The 17,802-nt window shown below is 43.5% G+C and overlaps 1 pseudogene across 1 annotated transcript in view; it reads left to right on the top strand.

The window, feature by feature from the left end:
* LOC148514033 (zona pellucida sperm-binding protein 4-like) overlaps positions 1–14,642 on the top strand; it is a 37,004-nt pseudogene extending 22,362 nt beyond the window's left edge. The window contains exons 6-9 of the transcript XR_015879469.1: positions 144–291; positions 1,839–1,914; positions 3,907–4,011; positions 14,509–14,642. The product of XR_015879469.1 is annotated as a zona pellucida sperm-binding protein 4-like (transcript). The remainder of the gene's footprint in view (positions 1–143; positions 292–1,838; positions 1,915–3,906; positions 4,012–14,508) is intronic.
* Positions 14,643–17,802: the final 3,160 nt, after the last annotated feature.

The following is a 17,802-nucleotide window of genomic DNA, read 5'->3' on the forward strand; positions in this document are numbered from 1 at the left end:
ATATACACCCCACTGCCAGCAATGGGTGTACGTGTTCCAAGTACTACACTGAAGGTTCCTGGTTGTATTTCATTAATGAGTATGAGAAAACCTTTTAATAGTGTGCAAACCTATGATAAGTATTTAACTGTGATTTACTGTAGGTGCCGACTTACTGGTGATAACCATATGTCACAGGAGAGGTCTCCTGCAACATACAACGGATTGAGCTTTCCATCCCAACAATACAAGCGTTTTCTCATTAATATCAGTCATATGGAATACTCTTTAAAAATGGCTTCCAGTGGGCTGGTAAGCATTGGCCAATGCTAAGGTTACCAAACCTGTAAATGAGTTGCATCTTGCTTTTGAGCCTTGTTTATAAGAAAAGTGACTCCAGTTTCCTGTAGAGATGAAGGTTATAATCCTGATCACCAGTGACATTCTGTACTGCACACCTTACCATGATGTGATGGTAATTTACCAATGTAACTAAAATGGTTCGCTAATGACACAGAAGTTGCCTTCCATGCATTAGGGAAGATATACTGTAGAACCCTGCACCTTTCTAGTGCTAACATGGTCGCTACATCTGTCACTGGCAAATAGCCAGCAGAGCTTTTTAACCATAGATGCACATTAGATGGGGAATTAAGAGACAATCCTGCACATATTGATTAAAGTTAATCTCTTTTTTTCTAGAAAAAACATGCCCAGATTGGAGACTTAAGCAACTTTGGTTTTACAGCTGTTGTGGAACTAAAAGACCCAGCATGGTCTAGCTGGTAGGGCATGCTAGGTCTTACAACTGCTATGAAAGCCTCAATATCTCTTGATATGCAGATCTATTACTAAAGACAAATTTAAACCTCTATAGCCGTGTTTCTCAAATTCTGTCCTCGTGAAACATCAGTAATCCCAAAAATACAATTTGCAGATTCTGTGACCCCTGCCTCAATTTAAAGTTTCACCAATCTGCCCCCATACATTACAGATTTTTCAGTGATTTGCAGATCATTTTCAGCAAATAGATCTGCAAAACTTGAAAGGATAATCCTTTTACTAGTAGTGATCGGCAAATCAGCTGATTGTTACCATACATTAGCAATCTACAGCCGCAACTGATCTGTAAAATCCAACATATAGGACAACCTGATTCACCAATTCCAATCACTTTTTGGTCTGAATCTGTGAGCCCCAATCGTCTGCAAAACGCCCAATTGATTGCTATTGTAGGCGGGCCTTAGCCGTGTGTGGTTTTAAAGGTATCCTCAGAAATACTTGGTACCACCTGTATATCTATTGTGTTAACACACCTGTGTTCCAAATAGATCTGGAAGAGTTTAACATTTTTAATTGACAGGTACCAGGTTCTGGAATGGGGAATAAATAGAAAATTAAAACCCTCTATTTTATGGGATACGGTCAATATCCCGACAGTCGGGATCCCGGCACTTCGAATGCCACCGGAATCCTGACACGTCAGAATCCCGGCACCGGCATCCTGATGGTAAGTAGTGGGATTAGGGGGAGGGTTAGGATTTGGGAGGGGAGGTTAGGTTTAGGCACTAGATGGAGGTTGGGTTAGGGTACTTAACAGCCGTTGTCTGTATTATTATTATTATTATTATTATTATTATTATTATTATTATCCTCCTTTTATTTGTATGGCACCACAAGAGTTCCACAGCGCCTATCTGGATGCCGGCGTTGGGATCCCAGTGGTCAGAATCCCGAGTGCCGGCATCCCGTGCCCAACCCTATTTTGGAGCTATTTTATAAAATCCTTGTCCTGCTAATCAGTTAGTTGTGCTGCAATTCTAACTCTTCTTTGTTTCCCATATTTTTTCTTTTAACAGGTATATTTCCACTGCCGTGCTTCAGCATGTTTTTGTGATGTGCTGGAACCCTGTATATCGCTGCACCAGCAAGGAAGTAAGAAGATAAATACTAATGTTTATACAACTTATTGTGGGGATGATTATCTACATTTCATTATGTTGTAGGACTGTTGTGCTATTCCCATTTGCCCACAGGAGAGCCTGTGAAATGATGTCCGACAACCCTTTTGTAAAACCAAAAAATACTTCTGGATTATTTATTATTGCTTTCTATTTTATACACTTGTATTTTTGTTTTTATTCTCCTTTCCTGGCTTGGCATACAGCATTTATGCACAGTCCTGGGTATGTTAGTTTCTTCTGTCTCGGGGGGGGGGGGGTGGGGGGGGGGGGGGGGGTGTATGTGTGTGTACAGTGAGGATTTAGCCAAGTGATGTATACACCAGCAGAATTGCATTTGACTCAGTCACAAGTTCAGTGGCTTAACCAGTAGTGTAGATTATTAAGTGAAGGTACAGTATAGCTGTACTCACTTTTACACTGGCTAAGGCACGGAGTGGGGTAGGGACAGCTCACCAGCCGGTAACAATCTTTTGTATGTGGGTAGCGGTGCAAGGGGCTGGAACAGCTGTATCGCAGGTAAAAGCAGCAGGTCTTTTGGAGCTAAGGAGAGAAGTCTGTCTCCCACAATGCCAGTCTATGCTAGTGATGTGTGTGGACTCTAGTGTTTAAGTTTTGGCAGCTAACCCTTAAGTGTTTTGATTTGTATACAATTGATAAAAACCGTTAAATCATGTAATTTGGACCTGTTTACATGCAATCCAAAACCTCAGACTCTCTGTTTTGAAATCAGAGTTCCACACTTACAGCAGACCCGAGCCAGTACTCTGTTTTACCCAGGACCCAATATGTTCCAAGCGGACTCTATTTGAATCGGAATCCCAAATTTTGGGTGTGTTCGGTTTCAGGAAAATTGAACCACAATCTCTAGTCTAAACACGAGTCAAGATGGCACCGTGCATGCGCAGTAGTAATTTTGGTGGCCCTCTTGTTAAGGGAATGAAGTATCATCCCTGGAGGAGCCATATTGGAGAATGCACAGTAACACACTCCCATTCTAACACTTGTAAAGGAGAGCTATGAGGAAGATGCTTGGGGGGGCAAGTATAACACTGCATGCTGGCCGATCCCTCAGCTGATGTAGGGCATTTGTGTGCAGTGCATACTGCTTTGTACAGTGTAGGAATATTGAGATACCGGTGAAGTTAATTCGCACCTACTGTACACTGTGAACACCTAACAAATGATTTACCCCTAACATCGGAGTTGGCTCTTTGTAGAATAATTTCACAGAACATATGTATAACTAGGGGGTGTAGGAAGCTACTACTGGCAGTAAGCGCAGTAGCACGCAAAGCCATCCTGCAAACCTGGTTGCATCCAGATCCTCCCTCAGTGGACCTTTTCAAAGCCAAGCTCTTTTATCTCTTTAGATTGGAATGGGTGGGAACAACGCTGGAAAGAGAGGAAAAATTAGAACAGTTATTTGAAGTATGGGAGAGCTATATAGCAACGCTCTCCACAGCCATTAAATCTCCAATTCACATCTCCTTCTCAGATATTACATGGTATATGCTCCGTGTGGTAGACAATGATCCGCCGATTTGTTTGTGATCTTTCTTTTTCCTAAAAAAACCTAAGTCTGCAGAAGTGAAGGATTGCTTACATTTTAATGCTGAATTTCACATGATCTTTTGTATTCAAAGATATTTCATGTTATTTCTCACTTTCATGAAATGTGTAAACTGATGGCCATCCTATTCTATCTGAAGGTATTATATATACATGTGTAGCCAGGCATCTTTATGCTGTCTCAACTGGTTTGGATTTGTATTGAATATTTTTTTTTTGAGGGTCAGCTCCTCATACTGAGATCGCTGCAGTCAGTCTTAGTAATATGACTAATTATTACCAGTGCCATTAGCGCTTATACTGTGTGTACTGTATCTTTATGCTGGATGAAACTGTGATTCACAATAAGAGCTGCAGGTTCATTATCTGTCTAATACACATTCTCCTCTTATAGGTCTGAGATCAATACGTGAAACTGCTGGAAACCTGACCATCCTGGTGTCCTCCAAGGGGCCAGTGTACTTCTCACCTGCTCCGGAGACTAATATCTTTGGTAAAGGTGTGCATTAGATTATCAAATGCTCATTGGACATGATTCGGAGTTGGATGCATCTGCGCCCACTTCCTCGTCCGGCCATCCATGCATCTAGAAGTGTATGAGTTGACCCTCCCACTACTCATCCACAGCTGTCCTCCTTGCTATCTGTTTTGCACACACCCTATGCTGGCTGCAAAAGATCAGTCTGAAACAGGCGTTGCGTCCGGGCCCCTCAAACAAGCATGGAAGTCAGGCTACGTGCTCCCACTCCCACAAGAAGCAGCTCTTCCGTGCGTCTGCCTGGCTGCCGTCCAGAAACTCCTATTTCACAAAAGGCTACGACTGCTCAACATGAGACTTGCACAGACCCTAACTTCCAGCGCTAATCCAAATAATACTTATAACCAAATGTTGGTATGATTCAAAAAGTCCTCCAATTTTTTCATCAACACTAGATGATAAAGCAGCTCGAAAGCAACGTACTTTCCCAATGGATGTTGCTATATCAAAGCGAGAGAAAATGGATATATAGTTAAGTACAGTTTAATACATGAAACATAAACACAAAAAAACAAATGCATGGATCCAAATGATAATATTCGTCAGCTGCAAATCGCTGATGTAAACATCATATACAAGCAGTGTGCATAAAGAGCATGTAGAGCAGGAATCATCAAATGACCAAAATTTCAACAATTACCAGCAGGCAGAAAAGAGCTGACAATGGTCAAATCTTTAAAAGCATGTGAGGGTGCTGTGACCCAGCATCTATCCACAGCATATACTGGATACAAGCCGGTGTCCTTCACACATTCCCTGGAGCGTCATAATGTGGGGTCCCGGTTTGATACCAACACGTTTCGACCCTTACCTAGGGTCTTTTTCAAGGTTCACAATCAGAATGGTCTCATCAATAGTCTTAGTCCGTTAAATACCCCGTCCAGCCTATCAGAGCGGTCCGGGCACAACTGGTCTGTATAAGTCAATTTACTACAAGTCCCATGACTCTCTGCTGTGTCCGGCCTGTCTCATTCATTGACAAGAAGCACGTGATTCCTCTTATTCTGCTTTGCTCACACGGTCAGGATGCTCCTTCTGTTCCTATAACAACGCGGCGTCACTTCTGGTATGTAACCATGGTGATCAGATGCATCTTACGAGTGCAACATGATCTTTGTTAAGCTCAGTATAACATATTTGTTGAGCCTGCAGGTTCTTTGCTGGGTGTCCCGCGGAATGAGGTATTCGGTTATATAAAGTGCTTGGTGTCTGCAGGTTTCTTTTCTAATAATCAATAAAATATAAATAATTAAAACCACATATATAAATATACAAAAAATAAATTTGATAAAATAAAGTATATTGATGTGCAAAAGAAGAACACACTGTTGCATTATGGTAACATCCATTGGGAAAGTACATTGCTTTTGAGCTGTTTTATCATCAAGGGCTCTATTTATTAACATTATTTTTACTAAAATAAAGTGAAAAAGGGTGTTTTCACATTATTTTATTATCACCTAAAGTTACTACAGGGCAATTGGAGTAGAATTCATAAAATTCTACTCCAACCCCTAAGTATCACTTAGTTTTAGTAAAGCAGATCGCATTTCCCATAACTGTAATGGGAAATGTGATCCGACTAGAGTTACTAAAAATAAATGTGAAAAAAATATCAGGGAAAGCCCTGTGATAATAACGCCACCTGGAGGTGGCGTTATCCAGGGTCTCCCCCTGTTACCGGACTCCTGGCCTGCTCTAACGGGGAGAGCAGAGCCGGGAGTCGGTCCCAGTAATCAGCTGTGTGGTCTAAACAGACCGCAAGCTGATCACTGTAAAAAAATAGTGAAAAAAAAAATTACTTACCTGCCTCCAGGGACCGGTGATCGGGCCTCCGGGGATGTCTCCCCTCCGGTCAGCTGGTCTCCCACAGTGCACTGCTGCCCGGTCATCAGGTGATCGGGCCCCAGTGCAGTATGGGAGATCACCTGACCGGAGGAGTGGAGGACATCACCGGAGGCCCGTAACATGCAGGTAAGTGTAATTAAGGGAGAGGGGGGGGGTCGCGGGGAGGAGGGGGGGTCGTGGGGGGTCCGTGATCGCGGGGGAGGGGCTTAGTGCCGGGGGCGGGTCTTAGTGCCAGAGGGGGGGTAGCAGCGGCGACTGGTTGGCGCATGCGCGGGCACTTAATCACGGTATTTTTTGCGAAAATACTGTGATAAGGCTCCGAGGGGGATTCGCAGGGACAGAGCTTTATCGCAAACTTTATCTGTCCCTGTAGTAAATCCCTGTGATATTGCCTGAATTCGCAATGCGAATTCAGGGCCTGATTCAGAGCCGGACGCAAATGGCCAATCGTACGTTCGGCGTACATGCCGAAATATGTAAATTTAAGCGCTCGCACGTAATTTCGAACGCACCTAAAATTCCACCCCAAAGACTACTGACCCCTCCTCTACCTAACGAGCGAGCCAAATAGCGAGCGTACATCCCCAATGTGGCTTGCAGGGAACGCACGCACAAGTACAAACCGGAAGTGGGCCTGTCCGATTCCGATTACCTGCTCGTTTATTCTGCCTACCTCCCTCAATCGTATCATGCCAATCAATATCTCAATTAGCTTAATTGCTCTTCACATGTTTTTCGTTTTTTTTTTGACATGCAATAAACTTTACTCTTGTTTGTATTTACCCGCAGAATACATACGGTTTAAACATTAGCTTTCATTTGTCAAAATACATGTTTGAGCCAATTATCCATTTGTTTTCTGTGTTTTTACCCACGCATATTTTACTGGGTTCATTTCTTTATTTAAATTAGCTTACGCATGTCACTGCATCAAGCCTATCATAACTCTCAATAGATTTTTGGCCCTGTCGAACACATGACTCATACACTAACCAATAGAATGGGTCCTGTTAATTACCCAAATACATTAGCCAATCAAAATTATTTTCTGGTCTTTATTAAAAATGTTTTATTAAAAATACACCATTGCCATCATGAGAGCCTCTGCATTCACCAAGCGCGAGCTCCTGGTATTAACAGAGGTGATGGACAGGCGGATCACCAGCCAGCCTCCCCCCATCATTTGACTTTGGTTTTCATGTTTATCTTTGTGGCCCTAACTGCATGTGCATGTTTTCTTGTATGGCCTGTTTATTCTTTGTACTCATATCTGCATCTGCATGTTTTCATGTATGGCCTGTTTATTCTTTGTACTCATATCTGCATGTGCATGTTTTCATTTTTTGGGGTTCAACAATTAGCGTTTATCAAGGTGATGTTCTAAACTAACCTCAATTTGTTTTCCATCATTTAGGGGCAGAGCGAAGACTACGGCGTCATCGCCGTCAAAGACGGCGCTCTCGTCCCCTCTCCCCAATCCCCAGCCAAACCTCCTCTACCCAAAATACCCAAAATTCCCCCTCCTCCCCAGCCTGCCCAGACCCTGTCGCCCATCCCTCTGTGCTACTTCCCCTCCATCCCAATTCCCCCTCCCCTCAAACCACCCCTCTCTTGACCACCCCATCGCCGGAATCGGTCATCACCCCTCCCACCTCCTTGGGAAATTTGTCCACCTCCGAGGAGGACGAGGGAGTTGTTTCGGGGCCAGCCGTCATTCAGAACGGTAGGTTTCCCTTTTATCCTTTTTTGTTGTTGAAAATGTGTTGATCTAATCCTTTGTCTGTGCCTTTTCCTTTTTTTGGTTTGCCAAAAGTTTTGTTATATATCTGTTTGTATTTACATTTTACTGCTGATTTCCCCATACACATATCCCACATGGCAAAACAGTCAAACTTGTCTGTCTGGTTTATTTTTTTATTTTTATGGTTTTTTGTTTGTTCATTTTTTGGGCCTTCTGGGTTTTGTTTAAAATGTGCTTTTGGTCACACTATTGTCACTTTTTGATAACTCTCTTTTGCTTGTGTTTTTTTGGAGAATCTTAAATTATGGATTCATTGTAGTAAGCCCCACAATTTTCTAACCCACAGAGGACCAGAGGCGTTTGGCGGCCCTAGCCGGATGCGTACAAGTGATGCGGGGGCACGTGATCGGCCTGCTGGTGGTCCTGGATCGTATGGCAGGGATCCTGCGTCCCTAATTTGTTTATGTTATCCGCAAATTATTTTTCATAATTAAAAAGTTAAATTTGGAGTTCAGTCTCATTCCTTGTCTCCATATATTAGATTGTTTATACTTACATAAGTAGACTCTTGCAGCAAGTATTTGCAACTAATGTAACTAAGATTGTGTTTTGTTGTTTTTTAGAAAACAGGCACATGAAACAGCTAACACTAACAATCAGTTTGGCGCGTTTATTTTTTTCCTTTTTTCACTTTAAAAATTTTACATGTTCCAATTTTGGGGGAAACCTGCTTAGGCCGAGATTCCAAAGCATACTGATTCTACATAATACCTTTTGGTGTTGGTTTGGACCCAGAGAGCATAGTTAAATGTGCAAATTGCGACATTACAGGATTAACCCTTAAGCAAATTTAACGTGGGTGAACCTGCTTACACTTGCTTGTAATGTTCAAGTAAATTTTTGGAATTACAAAAGCAAACAATTTATTCACCACATAAACAAAAAACAAAATTGTTGGCTCACAAACAATACACACAGTGATAACAAAATGTAAAAACCATCAAACACCATAAGAAAAATTTAAAGAAAAATCAAGAACTGGTTGACGAATGAGCATGCCAACATGATTCCACAAATGTTGCGTTTCATAATTGGGTCCAGAATATATATCCAATGTGTCCCCATGAAGGTTTGTTTTGGGTAGCAGGAAGTAGTCATCGTTTCAGTCCAAAAGATTATGAAATAAAACACAAGATGGGAAATAATAAACCAATTAATTTGATGGTCTCAAAAAAACCTTACCACATTGTGTCAAAGAACTTCTTTTGTGCCAATAATTACCTAAAATATCTGGCCACCACATCATCGCGTATGGCCCCCCCCACATACTGACCTCCGACCAACCTCGGGGGGGCCAACCTCAGGCAAGGCATCCTCTGGCTGCATTGGGACACCACTCCTTCTGGTGATGTTGTGAAATATCCCACACAGGACCACAATTTTCGAAACCATATCCGGCAAATACATGAGTTCACCACCAGAGCGGTGGAGGCATCTGAATCTGCCTTTTAAAAGGCCTATACAGAGCTCCACCACTTGCCTGGTGGCTGTAAGTGCGGAATTAAAATTACTTTGTGGCCCTGGTGTGGGAGCCAAATAAGGAGTGAGCAGCCAGGGCGTGCAAGGGTAGCCACTGTCTCCTGTGAAAAAGAAGTGACAACATCAGGAACACTGTGTATCAAGCTTAACATTGGTATGTACTAAAGGTCTCCACTTACCCAGAAGCCACGCATCACCAGTTTGTAGGTTGTCTAATTTTTGTCATATCCCTGATTGCCGGATGACGAATGAGTCATGTGCACTCCCGGGTAATTTTGCATTCAGGGACAGGATCTGGAGGGAGGCATCACATACCACCATTACATTCAGTGAGTGATAGTGTTTGCGGTTCCTAAAAATGGCCTCCAGCCGTGCTGGAGGCTGAAGTGGTATGTGAGTACCATCCACAACCCCTATGATGTGTGGGAAGCCAGCTATTTGGTAAAAATTGGCCTTAGCCACACTACGGGCACCCATATCCAAAGGCATTTGAATAAAATGATGGAGGTGCTTGAAAAGGGCCTCCATCACTGCCCTCAGGATCCTGGAAAAGGAGGATTAGGATATTCCCGCAACTATTCCCACCGTGGTTTGAAAGGATCCTGAGGCACAGAAATGTAACACCGCCATAAATTGCGTAAGTGGTGGTATTGCTGTAGGGCTGTCAATTTGCCACTCAAGATCACTCTCTATTAATGAGAGAGTGTCTATGATGATTTGGGGCGGAAGACGGTAGCGTCTTAACACCTCATCATCGGGCATTCCAAAAAGGGTGACGTGTTCGATATATCTGGGGCCTTGCACGCCTACGATGCCTACGCCTAGGACGAGATTGAGGTTGGTCAGCTTCCAGGAGCATGGCCACAACAATCCGACCAAGATCAACCTGAAATGGCAAAAATTGAATGTAAGGTTTGTTTGCCCCCCAAAAAAATGAAAAATACTTATCTTTACGATACAATCCAATGATGCTTACATGCCGGGGTATTGTCATGATTTACCAAGCCTAAAAAACAAAATACCCGAACAAGGAAAAAATGTTGGGTGGCCATTTAGGATTCTTAATTTGGTAAAAGACAAAACATAAAAGGGGATAAACACACATTTCTCCAAAGAGCAAAACGACAGTGCGCAGACTTCCACAATTTGGGGCCCAAAAAACAAACAAGATTGCTAACGGTAAATATCACCCAATTTAACTACAGAAAATAAGCAGTCAAAAATGCGCTAATTAGTTCGCAATTACAATACAGAAAATAAGCAGTCAGAAATGCGCTAATTAGTTCGCAATTACAATACAGAAAATAAGCAGTCAGAAATGCGCTAATTAGTTCGCAATTACAATACAGAAAATAAGCAGTCAGAAATGCGCTAATTAGTTCGCAATTACAATACAGAAAATAAGCAGTCAGAAATGCGCTAATTAGTTCAGACATTTAGGAAACACAAAACCAAAGGTAAAAACTGTAAGGTGAACAAAAGTAGCGAAAAAAATTACATGAACATTTAACAAACAAGTGAAAATCCAAACTTACCAATACAGGATATATAAGTCACCGGACAAAAAGGTCGTTGGGGCAGAGCCAAAAGAAACCTATAAAAGGATAATTGTGAAAAAATTAGAGAACAAAATAAAAAAAAAGATAGCCAAATTGAACAAAAGGAAGACGGCAAAAAACTTACCCAAAAAATACACCACAAATAAAAGAACCACACCAAAAAAGCGAACGGAAAGATAAACTCCAAAAAAACGCACAGAAAAAAACGCCAAACACTGCCAAATACAATTCCCGCCAACAATCCACTCCGACCAACGTAACCTCCAACAACCAACACCCGCCACCTAGACTCGAGATGGCCAAAGCCATAAATAGTGTTTATTTTCCCGCTCAAATTAAGGAGGGATCATAGGAACGCACAATCAATGATGCGGCCGAATAATAAGGACGCATGTATAAATACGTCACGACCAAAAACAAACGGTCTGGTGTATTTCTTGTTTTTGTATAAGAAATGGCTACAGACCAGCCAAACAATGGCCAAGAGGCGGCCGGTAAGTTTTTCAGGCATTTCCAAACAAGGATTATTTTGAGACAGAATATAGTGAAAGTTTGCACGCTACAATTTCACATTTTCTTGGAAAATAGGTGTGGAGGATGACATGGAAGAGGCTGCTGGGCCCAGTATTCCGGGCAAAGCAGGGAAAAAAAAAAGGCAGCCACAATTCACAAGAAAGGAGATGGAGGTTTTGGTTCAGAAGTGTGTGGACATCCTGCCACAGGCAGACAGGAATATGGGTGCAAGCCAGAAGTGGAGAATGTGGGAGGAGATAGCCAGTGCTGTCAATAGGGTGGGTGATTATGTCCGTCTAGCTCGGGATGTCAAACGGCGGTAAGTAAAAACTTGACCTCCCAAAAAAAAAAAAATGAAATAATGCAGGAATAATGGCTACTTTTTTACCCACAGATGGCAAGACTTCAAATATCGCCTGAAACAAAAAATGGCTGACAGGGCTAGGCATGCAAGGGGGACAGGTGGGGGTCCCACCCCTGTGTCATTGGAGTTTAATGATTTGGAAGAGCTGGCACAGGGGTGTGTGCAGGATGTGGAGGTGTTAGGCGTGTCCAACATGGATACGGACATGCCAGACTTTGCGGCTCCTCATGTTGTCCCAGGTAAATGTTGTGATGTAACCAACTCTGAAATGTTAATGTGACAATATGTAGATTGTAATGTTCCTTTTTTCTCACAGAGACACAGGCGGATGAGTCTGCTCCAGAGGGGAGCCTTGGCCGCAGAATTTCTGCTGGCTCTGCAGGGGAGGAACCAGTACATCCGGCTGAGGACCCTGCAGAAGCCAGTCCTGTGCAATCCCCCTCGCAGGCAGTGGCACTCCTCACAGAACTCAATTTTAAATCGGATTTCCATACGGAGATTCTGCAGAGGATGGACGCCAGTCTGCTACGGGTGGCTGAGGCCCTGGAGCAAAAAGCGGCAGCCAACGTGACCATTGGTCAGGCCCTGGCTGAAAATACCAGGGCCAACATCCGAATCTCCAATGCCCTGAGCAGCTCGTTCGCCAGCACATGGTGGAGCCGACCTCCCTTCCTGCCGGAACATCAGGATCCTCCACCTCTGGCACAACAACAGCCATTCCTCCAAATGTGCCTAGCCCTGTGCCTAGTCCAGAGGCCACAACATCTGCCTCTGGACAGGCCAGCCAGAGGACATCCTGGAGCCGGTCTGGCACCCACCCTACCCCAGCCAAACGGGGAAAGAAACGATGACAGCACTGGCTACTTTGCCCACACTCCTTCTGTGCTTGCCCCATATTCCTTTCTGGCCAAAACTTCCCTCTCCTTTCTTGTGAATTGTTTTTAATATTTTTTTCGTTTTTGTGCAAAAAATATAATTTAATCCAAAAATATGTGTCAAATATTAGTGGGTAACAAGGACCCCAAAAATGTACGTGACAATGCACATGATTTGTTTAAAAATGTGTTTGGAAAATAAAACCTACAAATTGTTCTCAACTGTATTGTGACATTAATTGACAATTGTTTTATAGTTAATTCTGGCCCACAAGGGAAAAACGAAATCTGAGTTTGGGACTTTCAAAAAATCAAGGGTTAAAACAAAATGTTACTTTAAAAAACACTTTGGAATAAATGTTAAAAAAAATAACAGACCAATGCAAAAGGTTACAATATACACAAAGATGATTACAATATTGTTACAAAATGCAAAAATACTAACCAAATTGTAAAATACATTACTACCAAAAAACGCTAATTGATTGTGTAATACTGAAATTAGCAGCCGAGAATTTCAGCTGCGTACGGTTTTGTGCTATTACAAAGTGAAAAAAAAAAAAAAAAATACAAGCTGGTTTTCAATCCAAAATTGATTGTTTATCTGACAAGCCGTGATAAATCGATGAAACATCGTGGAGAACCGGGCAAAAGGACAAGGCCATCGCCATTGTGGTCGAGTAATCCAGACCCTAAGCTGTGCAAGCAGTTTGAAAGGAAAGAGGATCAGCCAGAGACGTATGAGTTGGTACGAACACATTGGACGTTCGCATGAGCTAATTTATGTACGCCCCAAAAACGCTTCGCCACGTCTGCGTTTTTCCATCTCCACCCCCGTCACCGCCCAAAAACGGCCTGTTCTGTCAATCACATTTGACATGTCACTTCCTGTTCGCAATTTGCCGAACGAGTGAAAAAAAACTTGCAATCTGCCGTACGCACATGCGCAGTGTTACAGCGGCGCATGTGCGGTGTCACAACATCGGAACGCTATGAGCGTACTGCTGTTAACGAGTGGCTCTGAATGAGGGCCTCAGTCGGTAATATCACATTACAATCTGCATTAGCAATGCGGATTGTAGTAAATAGAGCCCCTAGTGTTGATGAAAATTGGAGGACTTTTTTGAATCATACCAACATTTGGTTATAAGTATTGTTATTTGGATTAGCGCTGGAAGTTAGGTGCCTTTCTGTAAGTTTGTACTGTTTTGGTGGAGGGGGAAGGACACCTCTTTTCTGACACTTTCCTGCTAGCTGCTTTCCGGTTGCGCACTTTAGTTCTGTACACCCATTTTCTCTTTACTTGCACAGACCCTGTCTGCAATTTTCAATACATGTGCAGTCTGCAGAGAATGCCGAGATGCGCCCATTTCTGTGGATGTGTTCAACTCTGAATCGAGTGCATTGTTTTCCTGAAAGAGAAATTTGGCTTTAGAAAAGATTTTACCTAATACCTATAATTCTAGATGTTAGAAAAAGGAGGGGGGTTTAACCCCCTATTGTTCCTCAGCACACTGAGTAATACTTGCAACAATATATGAAGACTATATGGTCATAGAAATTCAGAGATATTGGTTGCATGCATTTGCAAATACATGGGAAGCTGCTAGGCCTCGTCACGGCTTCTTTGTCACTAGCAGTCCCTAACACTAAGGGGTTCACGTCTGAGGCGCAGTGCACCCCGAACAATGTCCAGCCCAGGACCCCCCCAGGGCATCACACGAAAATTTGAAAAAGAGTGACCGTGCAGTGTAAAGTATAGATGTGTAAGACTAATAAGTGTTGAAAAAAGGGGTTAAAATATATGTGAAATATTACATGAATAAAATATAAACATAACAGGTGATGTGAAAAGCAACTATGTGTATTAAGTGGCCTCTCCCTACAGGTAGATAAATGATGATGATGATGTATGTTGAGCGTTCCATTACAGTTCTGCTGGCTTATATTGTGCCTGGTGACACCCACTGTTTTATATATGACTTCTTTCTAACTGCACTCTCTCTCTCTCTCTTATAGGTTCTCCTCCTATCCCCAACAACCCCCTAGACAAGGAGTGGGTCAGGATAACTATTGTGGTCAGCGTTCTTACTGCCATATTAGTAGTTATTTATGTTGTTAAGAGATATAGGGCTCCTAATGTGAAAAACTAATGAACTTGTACAACCTTAACATTAAATATCACTTTATTTTATTACACGGCTCATCAGGCTTTTCTTGTGCGTTGTGGGGTTTGTTTGTTCTTTTTAGCAAAAGTACTGGAGTGCTGCTGCAGGTAGCAACACATGAACCAGGGCTCTATTTATTAACATTATTTTTACTAAAAGTGAAAAAGGGTGTTTTCACACCCTTTTCACATTATTTTAGTATCACCTATAGTTATTACAGGGCAATTGGAGTAGAATTCGTAAAATTCTACTCCAACCCCTAGGTATCACTTATTTTTAGTAAAGCAGATCGCATTTCCCATAATTGGTCAGATCACATTTCCCATTACAGAGTTACTAAAAATAAATTGTAAAAAAATATCGGGGAAAGCCCTGTGATAATGCCACCTGGAGGTGGCGTTATCCAGGGTCTCCCCCGGTTACCAGCCTCCTACTCTGCTCTAACGGGGGAGAGCAGAGCCGGGAGTCGGTCCCAGTAATCAGCTGTGTGGTCTAAACAGACCGCAAGCTGATTACTGTAAATGAAAAAAAAAAATTGTCAATTTTTTTTACTTACCTGACTCCAGGGACCGGTGATCGGGCCTCCCGTGATGTCTCCCCTCCGGTCAGCTGGTCTCCCATAGTGCACTGCGGCCCGGTCATCAGGTGATCGGGTCCCAGTGCAGTATGGGAGATCACTGACCGGAGGCCCGGAGCATGCAGGTAAGTGTAATTAAGGGGGAGGGTGGGGTCCGCGATCATGGGGGGCGGAGCTTAGCGCCGGGGGGGTAGCAGCGACAGTCGGTCGGCACGTGCGCGGGCACTTTGTCACGGTATTTTTGGCGAAAATACCGTGACTAGTGTGCGGAGGGGATTCGCAGGGACAGAGTTTTATTGCAAGCTCTGTCCCTGCAGGGGATTTGTAGTAAATCCCTGTGATATTGCCTGAATTCGCAATGCGAATATATTCAATATGCGGATTGTAGTAAATAGAGCCCATAGGGGCCTATTCATTAAACCTAAAAATTCTCTAGAGATAATTAGGTTTAGAACTCGCATGGAGTTCTACCTAATTATAGGTGGAATTCATCATTCCACCTCTCCATAAGTATCTATTCCGAAAAGCTGTCATTTTTGCAATGACAGCTTTTCGGGAAATAGATACTTTTCCCTGCCTACACTACCTTATAGCATCTGGAAACAGTGCTGCGCATGCGCTGTTACATCTGTAAAACCAGCGCATGCGCAGCACTGCCTACAGATGCGTTAAGTTTGTGGACCCCCCGACTTACCTGTCCGCGCAGCAGCCTCCGGCTCCATTCTGCTGGTCTGTCATGTGGTTTCCCAGCAGACCACATGACAGATTAGAAAAAAAAACCCTTTTTTTTTTTCTAAACTTTCTTGTTCTCTGCTGGGGAGCACACATGTCTGACCAGCCTCCGGAGCCTGAGGACGGAGCAGAGCGCCGGAGGGACTCGTCAGGGGACCTGCACACGCGGATACAGGTAAGTCGATTCTGCTATTCGCCACCTCACAGTGGCGAATAGTAACTGCATCAAATTCCGAAAATTCATAATTTTCGGAATTTGATGAATACCACAATTTCCACATACCCATACTAATGTATGGGGAGTGTGGAAATTAACACAGGGGAACTTAGCACAGGAAATATCACAGATATCTCCTTGCTAAGTCTGTTCATGAATACCAAAATAACGTTATTTAAGGAAAATGTCCTTAAAAACGTTATTTTAGTGTTGATGAATAGGCCCCATAGTCTCTCTGATCTATATTGAGAGTAGATAGAGGGCCAACTGAAGTTGGGGTACTGTACATGCAGCCTGGGCAGCTGATTACAACACCATTAGTGCCATTGGCCAAAGAGGGTCAACAATTTATATCTAACCTGGAGTTATCTGAGAAACTCTGCTATAGCCCCTCCACTCTGTATTAATGAGATGTCCCCTCATGTTCTCCCATTGAATAATTGGATGCTGAGGACTAAAGACAACTATTAAGTTCCTGCGGCCCTTCTTGGATGTGTGTTATTAAGTGGTTAATGTATTAATATGCCACTTATCACTACGCTAAAAGACCTACTTGTCACAGATGCAGGGCTGTAACTGGGGGTGTGTTAGTGGTACTACTGCGCAGGGTCCTGAGGATGGTACGGTCGTTGTCCCACAGCACATGCATTTGGCTTGCAGGGTGCCTGGAATGACACTCTGCAGCCAGTAGTGCTGCTGCAGAACTGCTTGGAGCATCTGCACCCTGTAATGCAGTGATTTTCAACTCTGTGCACTCTATGCAAGATTTTAAAATTGCCAAGGCACACCATCTGGCTATACGGCGTGCGCGACCTAATAAAAAACATACGTATTGGCTTCCACAAAAAAAGACACACCCACTTGCCTCCATAGGAATAAAACACACTGGGAAGCCGACGGATGGATTCCCGACTGTCTAATCCCGGCAAGGGGTTAAATGACAGGCGTCTAAATCCCGACGCCTGTCATTTTACCTATGCTGGGAGCCCGACACCCGGCTTACCGATCGAAGGTAAACCGGGCGCGGACAGCCGCAGGAGGGATGGGAGGTTTAGGGTTCCCGGGGGGGACTTGGGGTTAGGCACCCCCCCCCGGGAGTTTAAGGTTAAGCTAGGGGAAGGGAGAGGGTTAGGGTTAGGCACCCCCCGGGGGACTTAGGGGTGCCTAAACCTAACACCCCCCCCCTTCCCCGGCACCTAAACCTAAGGGAGGGTTAGGGGGTAGAATAGGTTAGGAAATACTTACCTAGGGACGATCGGGATTTTCACTGCTGCCGGGATGCCGCTGTCATTCATACGGAATCCGAAACACCACATTGGCCTCCACAGGAATAACGCACACTATATTGGCCACCACAGGAATAACACACACTACATTGGCCCCAGGGGTGTATCTAGGGGTCTCAGCACCCCTTAAAATTTTCAGAAAAATTACTCTGTGAAGGGTAAACTGGATGCAGCCATATAGTCCCTGCTCTGGTTTAATTCCCTGTATGTGTTATTCTTCTTTCACCCCCTCCTTCTTCCTCATCTGTGTGATTGTGCCCTCCCCACCTCTTTCCGTCTGTGTTATAGTGTACCCCCTCCTCCCCATCTGTGTTGTTCTTGTCCTCCGCCCTC

The sequence above is a fragment of the Taudactylus pleione genome, unplaced genomic scaffold, assembly GCF_031769625.1.
Source record: "Taudactylus pleione unplaced genomic scaffold, aTauple2 ptg000262l, whole genome shotgun sequence".
Taxonomy (NCBI): Eukaryota; Metazoa; Chordata; class Amphibia; order Anura; family Myobatrachidae; genus Taudactylus; species Taudactylus pleione.